We start from the raw sequence: 26,041 nt of genomic DNA, 5'->3' as shown, positions 1-26,041 counted from the left end.
TAGGAGTTAATTAGGTTTGGGGAGTTCCTGTGGAAACCACTCGCCAAATTTTGTCGAAATTAATTTCCTTTCCAGGCGGATCACGAGCCCGCCCGCCCGCCCGCTCGCCCGCCCGCTCGCCCGCTCGATCCAGCGGCAAGCAGGAGACCTGAGCGGCGGCGCGTGCGCTCATCACATCGCAACCCCGGTGGGTTAAACGCGTGCTACTAAATAGTCATCACACCCGCGTACCCAAACGTACACACACACACACGCGCGCATATACGACGTCTCAGAGCGCCCGTACACCTATGCCGCACCTTGTTGCGAGCACCCATTAAGTCGGAAACGCTCCTCATGCACGAAAACACGAACACACACACACACGTGCACACATTCACAACCTCCAGCATACCACTTAGCCTCGAATAGACTGTTTAAGGCAGGTACTGTTAACGAGCATCTAATAAGGGCAGCGCTGGGGTTGAGAGCACCGTGCCTTTGTCTCCCCGGTGCTAATGGTAACGCACCGCACGAGGAACTCATTGAAGAGCGAGTGCCGGAGATATGTGTAGGCATCACTTGCCGTGACCGGGAATCGAAGTCGCGACGCACGGGTTCATAGCTCAGCGATCTAACCGCTGCGCCACCGCTCTCGCCCCCCCACCGCTCACACATACACACGTCGTGATTACATAACACGTTGCATTTGCGAGCCGTTTGTTTGAACGACTGCGGAAAATGCTCCAGAGTGCCGGATTGAAATGTAACTGTCACGTGGCATCGTGAAGAGTCACGTGGCATCGTGAAGAGTCTAGGCATCGTGAAGAGTCACGTGGCATCGTGAAGAGTCTAGGCATCGTGAAGAGTCACGTGGCATCGTGAAGAGTCACGGGCATCGTAAAGAGTCACGTGGCATCGTGAAGAGTTACGTGGGATCGTGAAGAGTCTAGGCATAGTGAAGAGTCACGGGCAACGTCAAGAGTCACGTGGCATCGTGAAGAGTCACGTGGCATCGTGAAGAGTCTAGGCATCGTGAAGAGTTACGTGGCATCGTGAAGAGTCACGTGGCATCGTGAAGAAGCACGTGCCATTGTGAAGAGTCACGTGGCATCGTGAAAAGTCTAGGCATCGTGAAAAGTCTAGGCATCGTGAAGAGTCACGGGCATCGTGAAGAGTCACGGGCATCGTGAAGAGTCACGTGGCATCGTGAAGAGTCACGTGGCATTGTGAAGAGTCCAGGCATCGTGAAGAGTCTAGGCATCGTGAAGAGTCACGTGGCATCGTGAAGAGTCACGTGGCATCGTGAAGAGTCTAGGCATCGTGAAGAGTCACGTGGCATCGTGAAGAGTCACGGGCATCGTAAAGAGTCACGTGGCATCGTGAAGAGTCACGTGGCATCGTGAAGAGTCTAGGCATCGTGAAGAGTCACGTGGCATCGTGAAGAGTCACGGGCAACGTGAAGAGTCACGTGGTATCGTGAAGAGTCACGTGGCATCGTGAAGAGTCTAGGCATCGTGAAGAGTTACGTGGCATCGTGAAGAGTCACGTGGCATCGTGAAGAAGCACGTGCCATTGTGAAGAGTCACGTGGCATCGTGAAGAGTCTAGGCATCGTGAAGAGTCTAGGCATCGTGAAGAGTCACGGGCATCATGAAGAGTCACGGGCATCGTGAAGAGTCACGTGGCATCGTGAAGAGTCACGTGGCATTGTGAAGAGTCCAGGCATCGTGAAGAGTCTAGGCATCGTGAAGAGTCACGTGGCATCGTGAAGAGTCACGTGGCATCGTGAAGAGTCTAGGCATTGTGAAGAGTCACGTGGCATCGTGAAGAGTCTAGGCATCATGAAGATTCTAGACATCGTGAAGAGTCACGGGCATCGTGAAGAGTCCAGGCATCGTGAAGAGTCACGGGCATCGTGAAGAGTCACGTGGTATCGTGAAGAGTCCAGGCATCGTGAAGAGTCTAGGCATCGTGAAGAGTGTAGGCATCGTGAAGAGTCACGTGGCATCGTGAAGAGTCCAGGCATCGTGAAGAATCACGTGGCATCGTGAAGAGTCACGTGGCATCGTGAAGAGTCTAGGGTAGGCATTGTGAAGATTCGGGGCAGGTTCTAATCCGGGTGCCGGCCGCCTGTGATTACATCTGATTCTAACGTGTAGTGATTTGATGGTGTCAACTTCATCACCAATGAGACCCACACAAAGACAAAGATCCCCCCGTATAGCCTGAACATATATTGGGGGCAAGTGCTGCTCGGGAGCAGTACCGATGAAGGCCGGCACGGCACGCGAGGCGGGTGGGTGGCCAGCAAACACCACGCCCGGCCGCCTTTGTCTCCCTAGTGGCAATGTTTGCACACTGCGCCAGGTACTCATTTGAGGCTGAGTTGACCTAGGCGAGGCCCAGGACCGGTTCAGATAATCGTCACTGCTGTTGGCAGTGAGCGGGAATCGAACTCGGGTCACCGGGTTCGTAGCGCAGCGCGCTAACCGCTCCACCACCGCTCCCCACCCATACGCTCGCATCGGGACCCACATCGACTCAGTGGTGATTAAATCCGGCTTTCAAGTGTAGTGTGCGTTGATGGTCTCAGCCTGATCGCGAATGACTTAAACAGCTACCCATGTACTCACATCGAGACCCGCAATATCTTCGACAGACTCGGTGGTCATTAAACCGGGCTGTCAAGTGTAGCGAGTTGATGGTCTCAGCGCGCTCACCACTGACTGCGCTAAAAAAAACCATACTCAATGTAAAATTATGGCGCTGCACTTTATTTGTCGGACATGACCACAGAGCTCCACGTGAAGAGGTGGTTCAAGGAAGAGTTTGAGCCTCGTTGTGACGTCATCATTAAGACAGCATTCCGCAACGGTGCGATTACTTTCATTTATTTGTGTATAACTTAGGGGCCGTCCATAAATGACGTCACGCACCTAGGGGGAGGGGGGGTCAGACATTTGTGACGATGTGTGACGAGGGGGGGGGGGGTGAGAAATGTGACATCACATAAAAATGCGTAACTTTAAATAAATATAGACAACACGTTATACTTAATTAAATAGACTTCTTAATAAATGTTTTCGCTTACAACATCAGAGTGCAGCGCCACATTAAATACGCATTACAATGGCAACAGTTTAAAGAGATTTGAAACGTTTTATTTGGGGGGGGGGAGCAGAGTTTTGTGACGTCATATTTGAAGGGGGTCCGACTTTGTGTGACGATGGGGGGGGGGGGGGGGGTAAAAAAATCATACAAAATCGCGTGACGTCATTTATGGACGGACCCTGATGCATAGCCCAATTTTGGATGGGGAGTGGTGACACAGTTAGCGTACTCAGCTATGAACCTGGCTCCCCCTGAGTTCCATAATTCCAAGTCACGGCTAACATGATTAAATTAGCTGAGTCGACCTAGGGGAGGCCCAGGACCGGTTCAGATAATTGTCACTGCTGTTGGCCGTGAGCGGGAATCTAACTCGGGTCACCGGGTTCGTAGCGTAGCGCGCTAACCGCTACACCACCGCTCCCCCCCCACACACACGCGCACGTCCATAGGTACACATACACGCGCTTGCTGCAGACACACACAACTTTCAGGGTGCGTACGGCAGCAAACGACTCAAATAATAAACCAATGCTGCGCGAAGAACGCCTTGGACCTGCAACACATTTGTATTTCACTTTACCCGCGGAGGGTTGGGGGGGGGTGCGTGACGTCAACAGGCACACTACGTAACGCTTCCGCATGCGGGTGACATCACAGATGTTACGTCACAGCTGACTTCTTGCCGTGCAAAATATATCCATAATTGCGCCGCCCCCTCCCCCCAAAAAAAATATATATACAAAAATGTATTCGTATAGTTTTTGCATGGTTTAGAGTCTGGAAAGTACCCACATGGCAAATTTCAAGTGTGTTGCATGTCGGGAAGTACGCTAAGCATGTTTGAACAGACACATATATTCACAAATTTCTCTTTTACATATGTAGATGTAGACAACTTCCACAATGAACCTGGCCTGGGGAGGCATTCTTGTAGCAGTGGATTAACACATGGCTGTAATTTGTTGTTTATTATTATTGTAATATATTATACCACTTGCAATAGTTTCCCCATCTAAATGTATATTTGGGTTATAATAGTTTTCAAATTACACGGCAGTATTGTCAAGGCAGGTGGTGAGTTTGCGAGTGAAGCTATGGAGCGACATTTACGTCTTCATGAAAATATGGAAACACGGCCTTGGCGATTTGCTTAATCGTTTACTCAACAACAACAAAAACATCGAACGAAAATAAAAAAATATCCAATAAAGTTTAATCGAGCACTGTATTGGCTCTCATTGTCACCTGCGGTGTGTCCACGTGGTCCCAAACTCGCCTCCCATATAACACGCCGTACCAGGTACTTCTTCTTCCATAGCGCGTGCCAAGCGCGTGTGAATTATAGTCCGGGTTTAAGTTTGCGAGCTATGTGACAATAACTCTATCCAGTCTGCAAGAGAGCGGGCCTACGTATGCACGAAGGTTGATCTTCTTTCGCAACTATGCAACCATCCGTGCTAACCGGAGGTGCAATGGAATTGTCGCGATGTCGATCCATTGCTTGGTGCGGGTGGCTGCAGTCACTGCCCTGTGGGCCCTCTCTAGTTTCCCACTTGCAGAAGAGGCGTGCGCAGCGACCACTTGCTGTTCTGAAAGCGGTTGAGTACCGGCTACTCGTATAATGCCGAGTTGGCCTCGTATGGAGGCCCACTAGATCAACCATCCATCAAGCCACTGCTGGATGAAGCCTTTCCCGCACCGTGGTCGGCCATGACTTGTTTGGCCATACTTCACCACGCACGCTGGTGGTGAAGTATGTCAATGCGCTATAAACCACTGCGCCACCGCTCCCCCCGGTTTAAAAAAAAACATATATTTAGACACATACTTAATTCCTCAGATTGGTTAATTAAAAACGTTAAATTGCTATGGGCTTACAGAATTGCCTTGGCGAGAATCTGGCGATGTTCACAACGAGAGGCAAAAAAAAAAACAACTCCCGAGGAAAAACAAAACACGTCCGTGTCAATGCAGAGTGACGTAGCTCTCGAGTGTGCAGGCGGTGCAACTGCCGGTGGTGAGCCCATGCTCACCACCGGACCATTCACATTTCAATCCACCGCTCTAGCACTGACTAGCAGAGTTCCGACGACCAGCTCCTCCTCCAGCCCCGCTCAATCCCACATCCGCGACCCCCGCACACATCTGAGATCGATTTTAAGAGACGGAGTGAGGAGGGGTTGGGTTGGGTTGGGTGGGTGGGGGTAAGGTTAGGGTTGTATTTATTTTTATTTCATTTGCCAATTTGTGAATGAGAGCCGAATCTTGGCAGGGTTGCTCGCGGCGTTGCTCTCGCGAGTTTTTCGCCGCGTTTGGAGATGAGCTGCTCAGATCTTCTCTTCCGCGTCTTGCCTGTTTGTTGACTCTCCCTTCCCTGCCTCACTCCTCTCTGCGTCGCTCCCTCTCGCTGAGAAAATACGGATTCACTTCAATTTGTGCAGAGGTCGGAGGCCGTGAGTCGTGCCTGCGAGTGTTGCCCGTACACGCAAAGACAAAGGTCACCCGTATAGCCTCATGCAAAGCTGCGTGGGGCTAGCGAGCACTATTTGATAGCCGCTGCAACGTACGATGGGGTGACCATCAACCACGCCCGGCCACCTTTGATGTTTAAAACATGCCACCAGGTAATCATGTCAGGCAGGGTCCACCTGAGGGAGAAAAAGCACATCTTGCCCGTAAGCTGTGATCCGAACTCAGATCGCCGGATTGTTAGTACGCAACCCGCGACGCTAACAAGACAATTGTCCCCAAGCTTAGCCTTCATCGATTTTTGGGGCAAGTGATGTTAGCGAGCACCTATGAAGAAGGCACATGAAGGGGGTGGGTGGAGGGTGGCCAGCACCAGGCTCGGCCGCCTTTGTCTCCCGAGCGGCGATGTTTACACACCGCACCAGAGTAGAACGACGCTAACTGTCCCGTGTACAGGACACACAGCCACACGTGGAATAGCCCGCGGAGTACGCAGTGCGGCAGAGGATGGTAAACAAGCCAAGAGTGGCCCCTTCATGCAATCGCCCGGTTTGCACCAACCGCTTAACGTGATGGACATTTCATGATTAGGATCATCCCCAAGGCGTGCGCTATGCATTGCTGGATGAATGCCCGATTTTTTTTTGATCGTGCAGTCCTAGAGACCTGGCACTGGTGCAATGCTTACCCACGGCGGAGCCATATGCGCAAAACTTAACAATATTTATACATTCAGTAATTGTCAGTGGTCATCATGACCATCAGTTCGGCGAAAGCATAACTCAATACCGCCGCCATCTCTCAGCGTCGTGCGAGATAACAATCCATCTGGAGCACAAACATACGAGAGCTCACGTGTTTTATGTCTGCTTCTTCTCCTTCCATTGCTCCGTTTTCACGAAGGACGTGACCTACACTCATCCTACGCCTTCATCTGCCGCTCCGTCATGTGACTTTGACCACCGGCCCTGACCCCATCCCACGTGGTCGTCTTTACGATCACTTCGATGCCCGTAGCTTTGCGCGTCTCACGCCAATTCGCGTGGTTCCTCCGTGTCTGTCGGTGTCAATCCAACCGTGAACTTCACTCTTCTTAACTGACTTGTATATACAGCACAGTCGGTGTATACGAATGTGCTTTGTATGATTGCACAAAGGTAAATCGTCATGTGAGCGGTCTGTAAAAATAACAGACGTTGTAAATATTATATCTTGAAATACACCAGTCTGATTGTATTTGCATGAGCGCAGTCACTATCGTGAGACCAATTCATGTATAGGTCTTCAAAGCAATGTATTGTTGTTATTAATTGATGATTTCGTATTCATGAGAGGCTCACTGCGGGAGTGCGCTCTATACATCTCCCAGGCCGACTCGGCCTTAAATGAGTAATTGGTGCAGTGTGTGTATTAAACATCAAAACTGGGGAGACAAAGGCGGTCGGGCGTGATGCTGGCCACCCACCCCCTCGTGCACCGCGCCCGCCTTCAAAGGTGCTCGCTAACAGCACTTGCCCCAACAGTCTGTTAAAGGCCACACGGGGGATCTTTGCCTTTGTGAGCAGACTCCGCGCTTCAAAGTTAACAGCGTTAAGCAACATTTCGCGAAGCATTTCACAAATTACTATTCCGACTTTGAAAAATAAAACAAATTGAAGAGAAATTATTACGCACGGCTAAAACCAAACACATACCCCGCTTTTAGTTTAGACGGGGAGCTTCGGCGGTTGTGGTTGGGGTGGGGTGGGGATTTGGGTGTTGGTGGTGGTGGGGGGGTGAGATGGGAGGATGACTTAGGGGGGTTACGGGGGAGTTGGGGGGGGGGAGTGACAGGGAAACTCCTGTGTATGTGTGCGCGAACTTTCCCCCACCCCCAACCACCACAATGGCAAAGATCCCCCGGGTAGCCTGGCATAGACTGCAGAGGCAAGTATGTCTATTGAACTTCTTTCGCACCGCACGTAGCCAACCGCCCAACACCCTCGCGCCCACGCGCAGCCGTAGGTTCGATGAACTGTCACAATCGTGGGTCGCGATTCGGTTGACGACTCGATTCTTTTTGTCTCGATTCGAACCGTATTTCTCACTTGCACTTCTACCTGGCATGTACGGTTTTCTGAACGCAATTTTAGCCAGCGCGTTCTGCGCATAGCGCTCGCGATACATTTACGCAGATCGTAAACAATCGATTCTCAATCTCACGACTCGGCGTATGCATCAAGAGCCGAAGATTGGAACGTATTCAATTAATCGACGCGTCCTTAAATGCCTAGTGCCCATCCATCCACTCAACTATCGACGAATGTTCAAACTAAACGGTGAAACATCCATATACAAAATAGTGTAAATAACAATGATAGATTCGTAATTGGTTTATTTTGGGTTCGGTCGTGTAAAAATGCGTGTCGTGAACCCTGCCTCCACCCGACACAGCCAATTAATAAAAGTGTCACGTGACTGTTTCAGCAGCACCACCACCGGTGCTGTTCTTTGTTGTTGTTGTTGTTGGAGAGCGATCTCACAACATTTACATGGCTAATGACGCTGCGCTCGAGATTGCATCCAGCATTAGCACGGTTGGCTACGTACGATGCGAAAGAAGTTCAACATACGTACGTACACACAGCATCATCAGATCGTTAACAGGAGTTGGGATCTCGAGTGAAAGAGCTTCCTGATCCGAGTCCTGAAGTAGACAACACGTCTCAGAGCACGGTTTAAATATACAGAGTGCTTCAAAATTTGTTTTAACACTTCCGAGACCACCTGGAGAAGATTCTAGGCATGTGTTGACAATGATGGCGAATAAGTGGAGACTCTTTGACTTTTTAAAGCTCTTAACATACGTTTGTTATCATGTTACGGTGTATTGTCCTTCTTTTCCATTTAAAAACGATAGTCCCGTATAAGTGTTAACAATTGTTTAAGCACCCTGTAAATATATAAGGGGTCATCCATTTAGTACGTGCGTAAAAATCTGTCAAAACTTGACCCCTCCCCCCCATCCTGTACGCACGCGAACTTTTTACCCCCCCCCCCGAATCCTATAGAACGGCCGATATTTAATCCACGCAGAAACGATCAAGGATTAATAATATTAACGTGTCTACCGCCGGACTATCTAACTAATTTGAAGGCCAATGTAGACAATTTATTATCGAGGCTTCACTACCCCCCCCCCCACCCCCGTTTCCTATGCTACGTACATTGTCAGTAGACCCCACATACGCAAGCGTACGCATTTGGGTTAACACCCCTCCCCCCTCCATGCGTACGTACTAAATGGATGGCCACTAAATGTATCGACTCGCTGCTGCGTTTCGGGCGTGACGGCATTGAATCGTTAGGTGCGTGATGCACATCGAGGAACCCCTTCTGCTTCAAGCGCTTAGCGGCAGCGCCACTCGTTTATAGCGAAACCCATCAACACTACAACCAGCACCACCACCGTCACGACCACCACCACCACGTGCTCGAGCAGAGATAATCCCTCGGACACGTGACGCCCCGGGGCAAGACGCTCACCGGAATACAGAGCCCAAAGGCAGTGCGCACAGCCCCAGATAGACACAACACGTGCACAGCCCCGAATGGCGCGTCTCGTGCAGAAACAAAGGCAAAGACCCCCCGTATAGCCTTAACAGGCGTTTGGGGCAAGTGCTGTAAGCGAGCAACTATGAAGGCCGGCTCGGCACACTAGGAGGTGGGTGGCCAACGCCACGTCCAGCCGCCTTTGTCTTCCTCGTGGCGATGTTTACAGACCCGAGCAGGTACGCATTTGAGGCTGAGTCGACCTAGGGGAGGTCCAGACCCGGTTTGGATAATCATCGCTGGTGTTGGCCGTGAGCGGGAATTGAAGTTGTGGCGCAGCGTGTTAACCGCTACCCTACCGCTCCCCACAAAGAGACGCGCGCGCGCGAACCACCTTCAATCGTAATACAGATAGGCAAAGGCACAGCCCTGCAATTGCTTTCTCAGGCGACTGCTGTCGAAAGTACATCCACTAGAGGGGGCTTAGGGGAATCCCTCTGGATTCTAGAGGGCGTTTGATCCACTCGTCCACGCTGGCCGAACGGCAGCAACACGGAGTCAACAACGATCCTCTTCTCTGTGCCCCTTCGTTTCTAATTGAGGTTGAAAGTGTGGATCCGTTAGCGCTGTCTGTGCGTCGGTTCTTAACGTGGGGGGGGGGGGGGGGGCGGGAGGGCGCTATCACTCCCGTAAGCGTTGTCCACTATGCGCTGAACTTTAGCATACGGTTGTGTTGCCATTAGGGCTGTACTCAATTGAAAATCTGACAAATTAATCAAAGTGTCCCCAACGCAAAAGCGCAGCAAAAAAGAGGTGATCTGCCAATACGCAATCACATTTTGCCGTTACAGCCGCGTCCACGCTGAGCGGTACCGATATAGTCTCGCAGCTGGCTTTGTTTTTGACAAAAAGCTGATCGCGCCAGGCTGGGGGAGCAGAGCGCTGGTAATAGGAGCCCTGCTCGCGACATCGGACAATTGTCATCACGATGACCCAGCCGTGACCTCCGTGGAATTGCGAGCGCACGGAAGCTCCACCGATGTCCCCACCCCGCTCCCCCCTCTCGAGTGACCGCATTACACGCGCGCAGGAGGCGCAGAGCTCCCTCCCTGCGTGGCACTGTGAGAATAATTACCCTCGTTGCATGTAACCAGCCAACAACCTTCGCTCTCTGGGACACCGCTCATTTCCCTCTGCTGCTCCCACAGTCTATACATTTCTAAAGTGCCCCCACCCCCCTGCTGTTCGTGCTCCCATGTCCTGCCCCATGTTCAAAGTCCACGCTCGAGACTTGTTGGTTCACTCCACCCGTTCCTTACTCCCTTCTTCTTTTCCTCGGCCTTCTTGGGCGGCAGGGTGACACAGCGGGTGACACTTTGCGCCTCCTTCCATAATAATCCATAATCGAGGATTATGTTGCGTTCGATCACGTAAATATAAATGCGTGGTTAAACCCGCCACTAACCCGACACAGCCAATTCGTAAGGTTTGTCACGTAAACAAAACATGTCAAGTGGTTACTAGATCAGCACACCGGTGTGTTGGAAAGTAAAGCCACAACATTTAGAATTCGAGTACGACGTTTCACCGGTAACTGCAACCAGCATCATCCGGCGACAGCCGTAATTACTGTGTCGGGTGATGGCGGGTTTAACGACATCTTTACGCGATCTAATCCCCCCCAAAAAAACTCGATTATGGATAATATTGGTTCGCTAAAGCCCGAGTACTACGTGTTAAAACCTCCTTCCATTCCCGACACACCGGGACGTAATTCTGTGTGAAAAGTTGAACGTTTTCCCCCAGGTCTTTATGGGTTTCCTCCGGGTTCTCTACTTTCCTCCCATATCTAAACATAAACTGCGCACAGTGTAACAGGCATTGGCCATACATATTGAAGCTGAAGATATTACTTGCACATTACTCGATTGGGATTACACGAAGCAACATCGCCGACTCCTGCGAACATCTGGCAGGACCCACTTGAGAGAGAATAAAACTAAAATTTTATCTTTTTTATTTGACAAATTCAGACCCATTGAGCTGTATAGCTCTTTTTCAGAAGCAACTTGACCACAATTTATAGCTCAACGAAGTGGCTTATCACGTGGACATTCACAGCAGCCGAATACTCTCAACGGGTGTTGTTTCTAAATGTGGAGGGAAATACCGGACGACCCAGAGAAAAATCCACGCGACCACGGGGAGAAAGGAGAACATACAAACTCCAAATATACAGGCATCATCAGAGTCGGAATCGAATCTACGACCTCCTGCATACCAGGCGAGGTAGTTTACATCTCGCCACCGCAGTGTCCTGCCAAGACGGACGCACGGGCAGCGCTGACGGATTCACACTTTCAACCTCGTTTATAAATGAGGCACACAGAGAGAGGGATCGAGTTGTTTTCCAGGAAGGTACTCGGCTGGCATATTTGAGTGTTTGGAGATCCTTATTAACATGTTGTCCACGTGTTATTATTTAAATACATTTCAAATATTTTCTGAATCTCAATTCGTAATATATTTACCCCTTGACCGTATCGGCATGTGTTATTAGCGAGCACCTATTAAGGCGAGGCACAGCGGCACACGGAATGGGTCAGCGTGGTCAGTACCACGACCTGGGCCCCTTTCGTCTCACTCCCGCTGATATCTACAACACCCGAAACTATCGGTATGGATGTAATGTAAAGTACACCACTTTCATGTTCCAAACCCAAATGCCTCTGCAGGTGACTTATTAACAACACATTGACTGCTCCTCGCAGACACGTGGCTGGTGTGTGTGTGTGTGATGTCATCTTCCTCGCCTGGTATGCAGGAGGTCGGGGGTTCGATCTCGATTCCGATCCTGACGCCTGTATATTTGGAGTGTGCATGTTCTCCCTCCCTCTCTCTCTCCCACTGTGGTCGCGTGGATGTTTTTTTTTCTGGCTCCTCCGGTGTTTCCCTCCACATTTAGAAAGATGCGTTTATATTATTTAGATTATTTTGCTGCTATAAATTTCCACGTGATATCCCACTTCGTTGAGCTATCATTTGTGGCCAGGTCGATTATGAAAAAGGAGTTAATAGTTCAGTGGGCTTTATCTGGCCAGATAAAACAAAATTATTTAGTTTGATTTGAATTATTGTTTAAAGTTACTTGCTTACCTTTCTTATGCTTTGCACTCCTATCGTTTTTTTTTCATTGTTGTAACGTTCTGACCTGCCCCTACTGGGCATCTGTGTAAAAGAGCTTCATAGCTCATTGCATTCCACCTCCCGTATAAATATTCAGATTCTGCCTCTTGCTTCACATCCACGTGCAGGTTGTGACGGGGGTGGGGGGGGGGGGAAATCGGTAGCCTCGTGGTTAGCGCACTGCACTACCAAACCGCTTCATAATCTGGGTTTGATTATAATTACCAGCCACGGCAAACATCAGTGGCATGGCGATGTCCTTAACGGTCCTGGGCTTCCCCTAAGTCGATGCAGCCTCACAAGGGTATTATAGCTGCTGCGGTCTGTGAAATATCAGCACTGGGGATACAAAGACGGCCGGGTGTATGGCTTGCCACACCACCACTCGTGCGTCACGCTATCCTTAATAGCGACTAACTAACGTGGGATACATGGTGGGAACTTTGTATTTGCGCGTGTGCACGTACTCCACTCATTTACAGCCACAATACACGTGCACTCGAGCAATGATTCACGTCCACGTGCAGGAGGGATGGGTGGCTGTACCTATAACCGGTTCAGACATCACTCCCCACCGATGTTAGACATGGTTTGGAATCTAACCCAATGTCGCCAGGACCGTAAAACATTGCGCCAACCATTGCACCACCACCCTTCGTCCAATTCCAAGGAACCCGCACTGGTAGGGCCCGGTTAGCCAGTCCACTGCTAGATGAGGCGGTTGCTCCCATAGCCTTGCGGGCCTTGGAGGGATATCGCACCATACTTCCCCGCGTTAGTCAATGCGGGTTGATGTCGGTGGAATAAATGTGTTTTGCCGCACTTGCGCTAGCAGCCCACAATGCGTCTTGTACCGACCTTCTCTATGCGTTGTGGTAGTCGCCCTTCCAAGCACTATCCAGGCTCTAACCTCCGGTTAACCTCCGAGTTTTAATGAGATAGGACGTCTTCTGGCCGATTTCATCATTGTCGGCAAAGAGCAGCAGAACTTGTTCGAGCAAAAAAATAAAATAAATCCAGCGTCCAACTCGACGCGTTGGGACTTCGATGTTGTCGCTCGGATACACTCTCATCGACTCAAACTCTCACCCCCCCACCCACCCACCTCCCACAACGCCCCCCCCCCCACCCCACCTCCTCCCTCACGCCACGGCCTGGGAAACTAAGTGCCCTGTCGCCAAAGGGAGTCCCCCATCCCCGACAACAACTGGTCCATTCTGCTGTGCGACGTCACAACAAGGCGGTTATTCTCCTGCATGGCTCTCCAGAGGGAGGGGTGGCGGGAGGGGGGGAGTTGGGGAGGGGGTTTATGGCGGGATGGGGGGGGGCAGTCCGTGGCATTGGACACAGAATAACTCCGGAGAGTGTGGGGCCTAAAGACTGTCTGCTGACCAATCCTCTGTGCGAGAGTGTATCTATATGCGAATGTATATCTATGTATATATTGTGGGAAGCGGAAGTGTAGTATGTATGTAATTATACCTTTTTAGCAACGTACGTAGCTAACCGTGCTAATCGGAGGTTGCGGAGGAAGGACAACAAACTAAACACGAAAAGCAGATCGTAAGAAATAAGTTTCCAATCGAGATTTAAAAGTGCGGAGCTCCAGTGGCCTCCTAATATCGGAAGGAAGAGCGTTCCAGACGGCCGCAGACGCGCGTATGAAAGCGTACGATGCTGTAATGGTTCGCACACATGCGCTACGAACCCGGCCGTCCGAGTTTGATTCCTGCTTACGACGAATATCTGAATCGGTCTAGGGCCTCCTCTAGGTTGACTCAGCCTTACATTAATACCTGGTGCGGTATGAATAAAACTGGGCAGACAAAGGCGGCCTGGCGTGGTGCTGTTCACCCTCTCCCTCGTGCGCCGTGCCGGCCTTCATAGGTACTGCTCGCTAACAGCACTTGCCCCAACAGTCTGTTAAGACGAAAATGGGGGATCTTCATTTTCGTATCTATATACTCTTAAACTTTGCATCTCCGTTAATGACCGGAGGTCAAATGATCAATGCCTAAGACCGGTCAGCAACTGAGATTACGAATGGTAGCCTAGCAAGTAAGGAACAAACGCCTTTCTTGAATTGATCGAGGTTGTAGGACCTCAGATGATGCTTAGTGGATTATGGTGTCGCAGCTTCGTGACAAATGCTGACGGCTTGGGGAGTCTTCTATCCTCCCCCGCATCGCCAACCCACACAGACCAGCGTGGCGGAGTATGGTCAAACCACGTGCTTGACCCACATAGCGTGGGGAGGCCTTCATCCAACAGTGGGTTGACAAATGTCCCAAATACATGAATGTTTAATTTTTAAATCAAGCAAATGCTCTTCTTTAACATCAAACCATCCTTTTTTTTAAAATCAAATAATGTTTCATTACAACAGCAGCAGAAGCAGACTTAAACAAAGCCGTACAAAAGAGCATAACAAGCAAGTGTCATTGTTTGCTGGAGTCCAGAGGCACACAGCCGCTCGCTCTCATTTACCAATCCTTCAACACAGTCCGCTTTCTCCTCTTCACTGACCCCTCGAAAGGGGCCACAGGGTCAATGTGCGTGGCCTGCGGCCCTCCTATACCACCTCGCCACTGTGCCTTGTGCACTTGGCCTGCAACATTGCAACGTCAAATGAACAGAGCCGCGCGCACGCCGCAATTAACAGCCGGGGCAGACTGAGATGGGAGGTGGCCGCACGCCTCGGGAGGTCAGAGAGGGCGGCTTAGTCGGCACCGCTGCAGTTCTTGGGTCGGGTTCCACTGCGGGGTTTTCCGCCGCCCGCTATTGGTCAAAGTGGAGCAACGTGGATGTTCTCATCGGCCCAAGTAATCAAAGGCTGTACCAATGATCTTTTAATAAAAAAATTTAAAAAAAAAACTATATTCGGTTGCGTTATTTTGCGGAGCATTAACGCATGCCGTTTCGAGTTTTTTTGTTTGTTTTGTTTTGTCCATGCGATGGACGCTTCGTTTGTTGCCTATTGCGCAATTTCAGTTCGTTTGTCGAAGGAAATACAGAGGCCGGTGCAGTTTACTCACGGTGTGGTGGCGATGGCCGTGCCCTGGCGTCTGTGGCTGAATCAGGAGCCACCTCGCTGATCTCGTCAAGCAGCATGAACCATCACGCGAACTCCGGTAAATCATCTTCGCAGCAGCGTTTGGGCTCACCATCGAGAAAAGGTGGTCACCGCATCGCGCGCTTTCAGACGCCCTTCCGTGGTCGTCTGAAACGCTCTCCCCTCCGATGTTAGAAAGCCACTGGAGCTGTACACTTTTAAACATTGATTGAAAACTCATTTCTTTACAACTGCTTGTTGTGTTGAGTTTGTTGTCCTTCCCCCGCAACCCCCAATTAGCACGGTTGGCTACGCACGGTTCGAAAGATGTTCGACGTACAAGCATGCATACATACATACACACATACCAACAGGAGCTGCGTAAAGGCAACGCGATAATAATTCATGTTTACTTATTACAATGAAAATAATAATGTAATGCATGGATTCAAGAAGCCCTCGCTGAGTCCCAGGACTCTTCTTCGGGAGGGTCCTGAATCGAGACGTTTAGGTCAATTCTTTATTGGAAAGCGTCTCGTTCTGTGTGGGTGTAAATTGCAGTGGGAAAGCTGTGACCACACAGGCGCGTTCACGAACCCTCTTGGTGTACTTCCATCTCGTAGCCGCCTCATAGCTCCGTTAGCTTGGGCGGCTTCGCAAAATTTACCTGACCACCACAATCCTAGCCTACTAATTACCCAACTTCTCCAAATTGGTCATTCGGGGCGTTATGAATGTTTGCTCCGTTATTGACGGGGGACCGAATCAGTACGCGGTTTGAACGTTCCCCTTCATCAGCCGGCGTCTTGGGACGCGGTCGCACTCGGTCGCGTTGTTTGTTCAACTTGCATTTTAAAACCAATGTCTCCGTCGCGAACAGTGTGTGGGACACACATTATCGATCATCTGGCCCAACTGGTTCACATTTCCCCTCTTAGCTGGATCGCGTCTCTATCATAATTCATGATCGATCCACTGCTGGATGATGGCCGTCCCAAGCGGGCGCCATCTCCCTCGAGGAACACACAAAAAAACATAAACAAACGAACTTTCGTTAATTTCTCCACCCCCCCCCCCCCCAAAAAAAGTAATCAATCGGGCCCATTGCTTTTCCAGGCTCGTGTCATCCAGCAGAAGTCGTTATCGCATGGAAACGCTGGCTTCCCTAGAAGCACAGGTAAATGCAGATAAGCGCAAGCAATAGCTGGACTCGAGCGCCACGGGACACAGAGGCCCTTTGATGAGAAGGGGGGGGGGGGCAATCACCGCGGCTTCCTGCCCCGACGCCACGGGCCCTGCCCCCTGCCCGGAGACGGCCGGGCCGATGTCTCAGCGAGGTCATCACGACCGCTGTAAGCCGATCTCCGCGCATCAGCCCAGCGCCACGGGGTTTATCGTTCGGTCGCGAAAGGCGATCGTTCTGAGAAAAAGGGCAGCGGCATTCAGTTATCAGGGGGAGATACGGGGAGACGGGGGAGGGAGGGGGGGAGTGGAAGGGATGGAGGGGAAGTGTCTGTAAAGCGCTGGCTCCTTCCTGCTTCGCCCCTCCACCCCCGCACCCACTCACCCTCCACAAATCATCATCTTATCAATCTCATGTGTGATTGTATCATCGTGGGCCTCTCTCCGTCACAGTTCATCCATCGCGAGACAAGGAATAGTGGAAAGCACAGTGGCTCTGAAAGAAAGAAAAAACAGTGATATCCAAACTTGATTTGGAGCTTTTTTTCGGTAAAGTCACGTAGACAGAAAAAATAAATTAAATAATAGCATACGACGTTTTGATTGCAACACAAGCAATCATCATCAGGTACAAATGAAAGCGAAAACAAACCTAGTAAACTTAGAAATATAATGCAATACAACACAGAGAATCGGCTAACATAACAGTTAACACCCTACCTGTTTGATTACGTTCTTCCAAAGATTGCTAAATTTGAGAGAGAGACAAAATACAGACACGGAAACACATAGACAGACACACAAGCAGAGAGAGACAACACAGAGACACAATGAGAGAGACACACACATGGGCAAAGAGAGAGACACACACATAGGCAAAGAGAGACACACACACATCGGTACACCTGTGTGCCAATGTGTGTCTCTCAATTTGTGTCTCTGTGTTATCTCTCTGCTTATGTGTCTGACTATGTGTCTCCATGGTTTATGTTTTGTCTCTCTCTCAAATTTAGCAATCTTTGGAAGAACGTAATCAACCAGGTAGGGTGTTGACTTATGGTAGACCGACTCTCTGTGTTGTATTGCATTATATGTCTAAGTGACATCCAATTGCAGAAGGTTTTGAGGTTCACAAGCTGAGGTTATCGGGCGTGAGCAATGGGCACAAAACGACCGTGCTTATTTCAGAATCAGAATGTTTGTTTATACCGGAGGAATCCGATGAACTATAAAGCTGTTTTCACAGATGTCCAGTAAGGGCGGGTGAGAACGTTTCAACAACAAACAATACAAAAAAACACGATGGTATTGCAAAGTATAGGAAAGTTAAACAAATCCTTTGAAAAATATATTTACAAATACAATTAAACTAAACAATTTTTTTTTTATATCTTATCAGGTAAAGCCCATTCACGTGTTTACTTTAATTTCAGAAGCGACATGACCACACATTTTGATGGCCTATGAAATGAGAAGATTCCGTGTTAAATGCCGTTGCGGGCAGATGGGAATAGAAGGAGGCCGAGAGTGAGGGATGGAACGATGCGGCGACACGAGGGCAAGTAGATCTGATCGTCGAAGAGGCACAGAAGATAAGCATGTGGAGGAAGAAAGTTCCGAGCAGCCGACCCCATGTGATGATGGGACTTTTGGCCTCGATGAAGAAGAAGTGCTTGAGAAACACGGGAGCAGATAGGGGCGGGGTTAGGGAGATGGCCGAGCGCTCCTTATTGGCTGTTTTTTCTTTGTCCCAAAGCAACTCTGCGATGCAGCTCCACCACGTGCTGTGGTGAACCCTCGTCTTTGTGACGCAATTCTAGGAGGGGGAGGAAATTACACGATTTGAATATAGAAGGCAATCATTCCGAGTTTAACACCGAAAACAACATATTTCCCGAGCCTCACTCGTAAATATAAAAATCGTACACAGGCGACGGTAACCATTTAATGATCTTTTTATGAGATGCGGGGATTTCCCGGGGGCATAACCAGATCTTTGCTGTGGCTCAGTGCGATACAATTTTTTTACTGGCGCAAAAATTACGTTTCCATTCCCTTAAACACAGCCCCCCCCCCACCAACCCAAACCCCAAGTTGCTAATTCATGACCAATGGCAATGGAACAACATAGTCATTGAACTTACTGGCCCTTCAAGCTCACTGTGTACACAGCTTTTATTTTCCTCTCTCGACGTTCCCTCCATCGCCCACCCCCATCCTCCCCCATTCCACTCCCCTTATCATCGCCCCCCACCCATCCAACGACCCCCTTTCCGACATCCAGCAACTCGCATGCAGGCGGCGTGCCTGCAGCCCATTAGCCACATTATCGACATTAATCACGGCAATGGGAGACCCCGTTGAACCGGGGCTAATTACCCGGGGCCTGTTTGTCTATGCAGTCAGCCTACGGGCCACGCCACGACCTCTGCACATCACAGAGAGAGAGAGACGGGAGGTGGGGAGGGGGGGAGCGGGGGGGGTACAGGATGGATGTACGTGCCATAACCCCCACCACTATGCCCCCCCCCGCCCCCACTCCCCCTCGCCCCCCCTCCGCCCCCCCCCCCCCCCCCCACAGATTTCCCAGGTCACTGAGAGACAACAAGGGCCCCTGTGGTTCGGAACAGGGGACCGCGTGAGGGGCCCCTGGGCCGGCAGGAAGGCAGCCGTGACCCCGAGATGGGATGGAAATTGCTTCACGGGCAGCAGCATCAGTAACAGCAGCAGCAGCAGCGACAGCAGGCTGTGGTTGCGGCGGCGGTAGCTCGCGCGGCCCCGCTGGCAGACGTCTCCATCGCTTAGAGGGGACATTTACGTGCTCCTGGCTCCGCTTAATGGCCAGGCGTGCGTGCGTGCGTGCGCGCGCAGAAGAGAACGGGGCACAGCGTGGTTCCAACGGATTGATAGAACATTTGCATACGGAATGCAACGTGTGAGGGGTGGGGGGACGAGGAGGAGTGGTGGAGGGGAACCGTCTAAAATTAATGTGGGGGCAGCGATGTTAAAACACTCAATGGGAGACTTGTGAGCAGCAGGCCCTGGAGGTCAGCTGTCAGCTGCACGGCTGACGTGGGATCGGCCAGAAGGAAGGAAGTGATGGCGAGGTGGTTGGGTGGGTGTGGTGGTATCAAGGGACATTATTGATCTCGATGTACGTATGCTGAATCTCTTTCGCTCCGTACGTAGCCACCCATGAACTTGAGTAACTCCCTCGTATCCCGTCACCAACTGGAGGAGTTGCCTCTATGTGGGGAGCGGAGAGGGACCGCTACCTTAATGACAAAGCCACCACATTGTGCACGGCGACTTCAGTCCCAGGTACTGCTCTGCTCTATGTTGCGTGGCGTGCTCTGGATTCTGCTGTACTCGATGCACCGTTAATAGTGATCACATGTTTCTTCCAACAAAAATCCATGTATTCAAATAATTATTTTCACTTTAGTGTGACCCGACTAAAGCGGTTTATATTTATCGGTACTGAAAGATCTTCTGAGCTTATTCCAGGTCGACACAGCCTTAAATGATGAATCAGCACTGGGGACACAAAATCAACCGGGCGTGGTTCTGGCCGCACCACTCCCTCGTTTTATGCCGCGTTGGCCTGATCGTGTGTTGGTTTTACATTATATTTCATTGATCACGCTTGATGTAGCCTGAATTCTTCCCATGCGTAATTATACGCATTGATGATTCAACGGTAACATATTCAATACACATTCTTGGTTCTTTCAGTAAAGTCACGTTTTCGGTAAAGTCACGTTTTTACACCTGATGATGATTGCTTGTGTTGCAGTCGAAACGTGGTGAGAATTTTATATTTTTATAATTTAATTGTTTCCCTTCTACGTGGTGACTTTACCGAAAGAACCAAGAATATGAATCCCTGCAGTCACGAAAGCTTTAAATAAAAAAATATTAATTACAGGTTCATAACAATAACATGTGCATAGTAATAGGTTTTACCCTTTTAACTGGCACAAAAAACTGACACCTTTATTCAAGGCATCATGTCTGCAATAACCGCAACACAAGCAGTCAAAATGCAAACAAAAAAGACAACTCTGATAATAATATGCACTGTCCTTGAATTTGATTGGTCCACACCCGAGACAGCTTTTCTTAGAGCCTAGTCTCCATTGGTGTTGGACCAGAAGACGCCAAAAGGCGTACAACTCAAAAACAGCACACTATCAGAGTATTGAGGGCTCGGGGTGAGCATGTACATTATGAGACCTCCTTTGCCAGTAACAAGATATAGGAATAGGTTTTACCCTTTTAACTGGCACAAAAAACTGACACCTTTATTCAAGGCATCATGTCTGCAATAACCACAACACAAGCAGTCAGAAGACGCCAAAAGGCGTACAGTTATTGCAGACATGATGCCTTGAATAAAGGTGTCAGTTTTTTTTTTGTGCCAGTTAAAAGGGTAAAACCTATTACTATATCTTGTTACTGGCAAAGGAGGTCTCATAATAGCATGTGCATTGCTTTTTTGAGTTTAGTTTGTTGTCTTTCCCCGTATCTCCGATTAGCGCAGTTGGCTACGCACGACGCGAAAGAAGTTCAATATACATACATACATTGTCGATACAATTCACTCATAGTGTATCACAAAAGCCGTGTAAGGAAATATAGAATCTACACAATTTCGAGTGAAGTCGAAGTTGAATGTGGTTTTGTTGTTATTGTGAATATCGTGGTTTTTTTTTTGCCTCGAGCTGTAATCCCGTTTACCGTGGAATCGTACGTCTTTCTTTTTGGAAATAAATAACGCACGGCTGATGATGCACGAGACTGGTGAAGGAATGGCAGCCAAAAGGAGTAAACGCGTCCGAGAGGACGACCATCGCGAGAGACGGAGCGATGACATCAGCTCTTGCACAGGAGCGAGATGGATTGCGTCGATGGCGACGGCGTGTGATGGACCTTCATCCAGCAGTGTATAGAAGACCATCGTTGATGATGTGTTCAAACGTTGTACTGGTAGGAACCTCCTGGTTACACCACCACCAGCCCACAGGGGATCATTGTGTCCGTCCGTCCGTCGTGCATCCAAAAATGGGAGGGGTGGGGCAGGGTGGAGAGGGGAGGGTGGGGAGGGGAGGGTGGGGAGGGGCTGGGTGGGGAGGGTGGGGAGAGGCTGGGTGGGGAGGGGCTGGGTGGGGAGGGTGGGGCTGGGTGGAGGGTGGGAGGGGTGGGGCTGGGTGGGGAGGGGCTGGTCACCCCGTGGTGCCCTTATAAAACTCAACGTTTAACCTACTCACGCCGGCTTGTGCCCGCCCTCACAGTCGGGCATATTTGCGGAATACACCACGTGGTGCCGCCGTTGACCCTGGACATTGACCGAGCAACCCAACGTTTCTACCAGCTCCTTCCGCAGGAAAGTGTTTTAAGGGTAACATCAGGGGGCTACACGGGAATTCAAGCAAGGATCGTGCAACGTGGGATAAACACAGACCCAATAAAATACAACATCTTCTTTGGTTCTTTCGGTAAAGTCACGTCCTGCAGACAGTCTCGTCCCCTTCACCTGATGAAGGCCGCTTGTGTTGTGGCCGAAACGTCGTGAGAATATTATTGTGTTATTTTATTTTATCAATTTATTATTTTATTCTCATTCTACGTGGTGACTTTACCAAAGGAACCAAAGAAGATTAATCCTTGCAGTCACGAAAACTTTACAACATTCCTACTGACGTCGGGTCAAGGCATATTTTCCATGATAACGCTGCATATTTCATATATTTTTTTTCAATTAGCCTAACCATACTTCACTACGCTGGTCAGTACAGGTTGGTGACGGGGTAAGCGTGGGGAGAAGGCCCATGAGCGGTTTAGGCATCGCGGGCCACACTGATGGTTGCTAGTCGTGGCCGGGAATCAAACTCTACTGGAAACCCGTGAAAAGCCGCCTTATAGCTCTTCGGATTCATCCATTATAAATAGATATTCAGATTCTGAAATTCTGATTCTCAAACTCCGCAGTACGGAAACCACTGCGCTACCGCTCCCCACCTTCTCCCCATTAATACACAAAGTACACTTGGATAGAACAACTAGAGTACCACATACAGCACCGGTTTCCGTGTTTACATGGAGGTTATAGAAGCGTCGTGACAATACGTGACGATATGATTGGAAGCTGTCCTTTCTCTCACGTCTCTATGAGCTGTGAAGGGCCATTGTCCGAAACGTCGCCTCGTGTAAAAAAATTTAAATGTAAGGCTTTGCTATTGACGAATGTGTTGAGTTGTTTTGTTTGTTAAATATTACAGGGTAAGGGTACTCATTTATTAAATTAGTCCAACAATCCAAAGCAGGGCCTTCCTTTCTATTACAATTATTAACGTTATGAATAGTTCACAAAAAATAACATATTATACACTTGTTCATATAATAATGGAGAGCATTGTAATGTTAATTACGAAGGTATAATACGGGATAAGCTTTTGTGTGTGTTTACAACAGATGCAAATTACTGCTTCAGTAATTACTGCTTCAGTAATTTACATCTGCAGTGTGATTACCCACGTGTGTTGGTGCGTGTGTGTCCGTGTTGTATGTGTGTGTGGAAAGCGATAGCTACGAACCCGACGACCCCAGTTCTAGTCCCGCCCGCTCACGGCAAACACCAGTGACGATTATCTGAACCAGCTATGGGTCTCCCCTAGGTCGACTCAACCTCAAATGAGGGAGACAAATGGGGCCGGGACGTGGTGCTGGCCACCCACCTCATAGTGTGCCGTTCCGGCCTTCATAGCCGGTCGCGAACAGCACTTGCCCCAACAGTCTGTTCAGGCTATACGGAGGATCTTTGTCTTGCACTCAATAAATCCGGGGGGTGCTCACACTAAATTGCCTATGCCAGTTGCGCACGGCAATGGTGAGAGGGAGGGGGGGGCTGGTTGGTGAAGGGAAGGGGATGCCCCCCCCCCCCCATTTCCCCCCACACCTCCCCGTCTCCGGTCCCCGTGCATGCATGTATGCGTGCATAGGCGGTGCTCCTCGGGAGCCTTTTGTGAGACCTGAAGGCAGCCTGTAATCTGCTGTAATTATTTGCTCCTCCAATTTTCCACTGCTGTTCATGCCGCGCTCTTCTCTGCCCCCCCCCCCCCGCCAACCTCTTCTTTCTTGCTTTCATGCTTTCATGCCGAAACCAAAAGGCCTGAATAAAGAGGGGCGGGGTCTTCCTCTGCTTCTTCTTCTTGCAGATGCTGAAGGCGTACGAATTAATGCACCACGGAGACACACATCGATAGACCTTAACTCGTGCCCGCATTTGCGCGTGCGAGGTCACATAAGACACGACGGTCCTGTCCTCGACCATGCTAATGGCCTCAGCCGTCAGCAGCGGCTCTTACGCTGTTCGTCGGCAACATCTCAATCAACTGCGTCGCCACGCATGCGCTTCTGTTAGGTATAACACATTACCTGTATGTATGTTGACATTCTTCACTCACCGTACGTTAGCCCCACCGTGCTAATCGGAAGTGCGTTAGCAGTGGCGCACACGCACAATGATCAACAACAATGAACAACAAACTGAACGCATTCGTCAATATCGTTGTGTGTGGCCTTAAAAGGAAAAAAAAACAATTGTACAATAGGCGACTTTTCGGCCAAAGGCCCTTCTTCTTCCCACGTAAATAAATGTTTGTTAGAATAGATGCAATGCTAGTGTTGTCTTTTTGCCTACTGTACGTTGTGTTTCTTTGCGATCGACGTCTATCTTGGAAAATATGTTATTTGTGAGCTCTCCCTTGGTTTTAGATTAAGGTAATCTTAGTATAGAGAGGTGAGTTGAGTGTTAATGATCTCTGTCTCTCTCAGTCGACAGTACTTATTAATTCCCGCACGATGGGTGGCTTGCTCTCTCTCTCCTCTGCTGATTATTTGTTTTACCAGGCAGAAACTTACAATCAATTTCTTCCACTTGTCTAAATTCCCCACTTTGTGCTCGGCACACGAGGGGGTGGGTGGCCAACACTACGCCCGGCCGCATTTGTCTTCCTAGTGCTGATGTTTACATCACATGCCAGGTATTTATTTGAGGCTGAGTCGACCCAGGGGAGGCCCATGACCGGTTCAGGAAATCGTCACTGGTGTTGGCCGTGCGCGGGCGGAAATCGAACTCGGGTCGCCGGGTTCGTAGCGCAGCGCGCTCACCGCTACACTCCCGCTCCCCACACTGAACAACAACAACAACACCATTTGCACAGGCACTGAACACCACACCTGCGACCACACGCGAGAAGACATGGCGGGAGCGACTTGGACACCTTGATGCTGAGATCAGCACGGACACCGAGGCGAGTGGACAGCACAAGGGGCAATCGTGAGGTGGGACACGTAGAAAAAAAACTCTGAACCCGACTTTCCACCCAATTCGGCAACCTGGCCACATGGCTGTGACTTCACAGAACCAGAGAGCCGCTGCGGATAACGCGACGAGAGTGTGAAGGGCCCTCTTGCACTCTGCAGGGTCGTGCAGCAGGCGACCTGCGAGCGTTGACATGCGCTCGCCACTGGAAGGACGTTTGACTTTGGTGGATGGACACGAAACAAATAAGTCGCAGTGAAAGAAAACAGGTCCCTGCAGGGTGGGCTGGTAGGAACATCGGAATTTTTCAAGTCTCTGCGCTGTCTATTGCTGATTTTACACCCAACAGCACGAGATTTCACTTCGTTAAAGTATTGAAAGGGGACGGACGGACGGACACATTAATCTATTGCAGGCTGGTACACTCAGTTTACAACTTCGTTCCTACCAGTATAAACCGGCTTATTTACGTCGAGATTCGAAGCTGTCGTGACTGCAGGAATTACTCGTTGGTTCTTTCGGTAAAGTCACTTAGAAAAGAAATTAAATTAAAATAATAATAGAGTACGACGTTTCGATTTTAGCAATCTTTGGAAGAACGTAATCAACCGAGGTGGGGTGTTGACTTGTGTTGGCCGACTCTCAGTGTTGTATTGCATTATATTTCCAAGTTTACGATGTCTGGTTTTCTCATTCATTTGTACCTGATGATGGTTGCTTGTGTTGCAATCGAAACGTCGTATTCTATTATTATTAAATGCAATTTCTTTCCACGTGACTTTACCGAAAGAACCAAAGAGTAATTTACGTCTGTTATAGAGTTGACAACTTTGACCATGTGTGCATGTACAGTCCGTTGGTTAATCCACTGCTGGATGCGTTCCTCTTCCACGATATGCGAGTTGTGGCGATCACGATGACGTAGTGGTTCGCGCACTGCGCTACGAACCCGGCGACCCGAGTTCGATTCCCGATCACGGCCAACACCAATGACGGTTGTCTTAACCGGTCCTGGGCCTCCCCTACGTCCAACGAGTAGCTGGTGCGGTGTGTGAACATCGCCACTGGGGAGACAAAGGCGGCCGGGCGTAGTTGTTGGCCACCCATCCTCTCGTGTGCCGTGGCGGCCTTCATTGGTGCTCGCTAACAGCACTTGCCCCAAAGGCTATCCGGGTGATTGTTGTTTCTGACGGATCACGATGG

At 49.8% G+C, this 26,041-nt stretch overlaps 1 long non-coding RNA gene across 1 annotated transcript; it reads left to right on the top strand.

The window, feature by feature from the left end:
* The first annotated feature begins 13,608 nt into the window (after positions 1-13,608).
* LOC142928716 (uncharacterized) lies at positions 13,609-21,305 on the top strand. Its single transcript, XR_012945030.1, has 3 exons — positions 13,609-15,409; positions 16,447-16,507; positions 19,094-21,305. It is a non-coding gene; the product is annotated as an uncharacterized LOC142928716 (long non-coding RNA).
* The last annotated feature ends 4,736 nt before the right edge of the window (positions 21,306-26,041 follow it).

This window comes from Petromyzon marinus, chromosome 2, assembly GCF_048934315.1.
Source record: "Petromyzon marinus isolate PM22_M1 ecotype Great Lakes invasive population chromosome 2, UKy_Petmar_22M1.pri1.0, whole genome shotgun sequence".
Taxonomy (NCBI): domain Eukaryota; kingdom Metazoa; phylum Chordata; class Hyperoartia; order Petromyzontiformes; family Petromyzontidae; genus Petromyzon; species Petromyzon marinus.
Note: the sequence above shows the minus strand (reverse complement) of the source record. Positions and strands in the feature narration are given on the sequence as shown.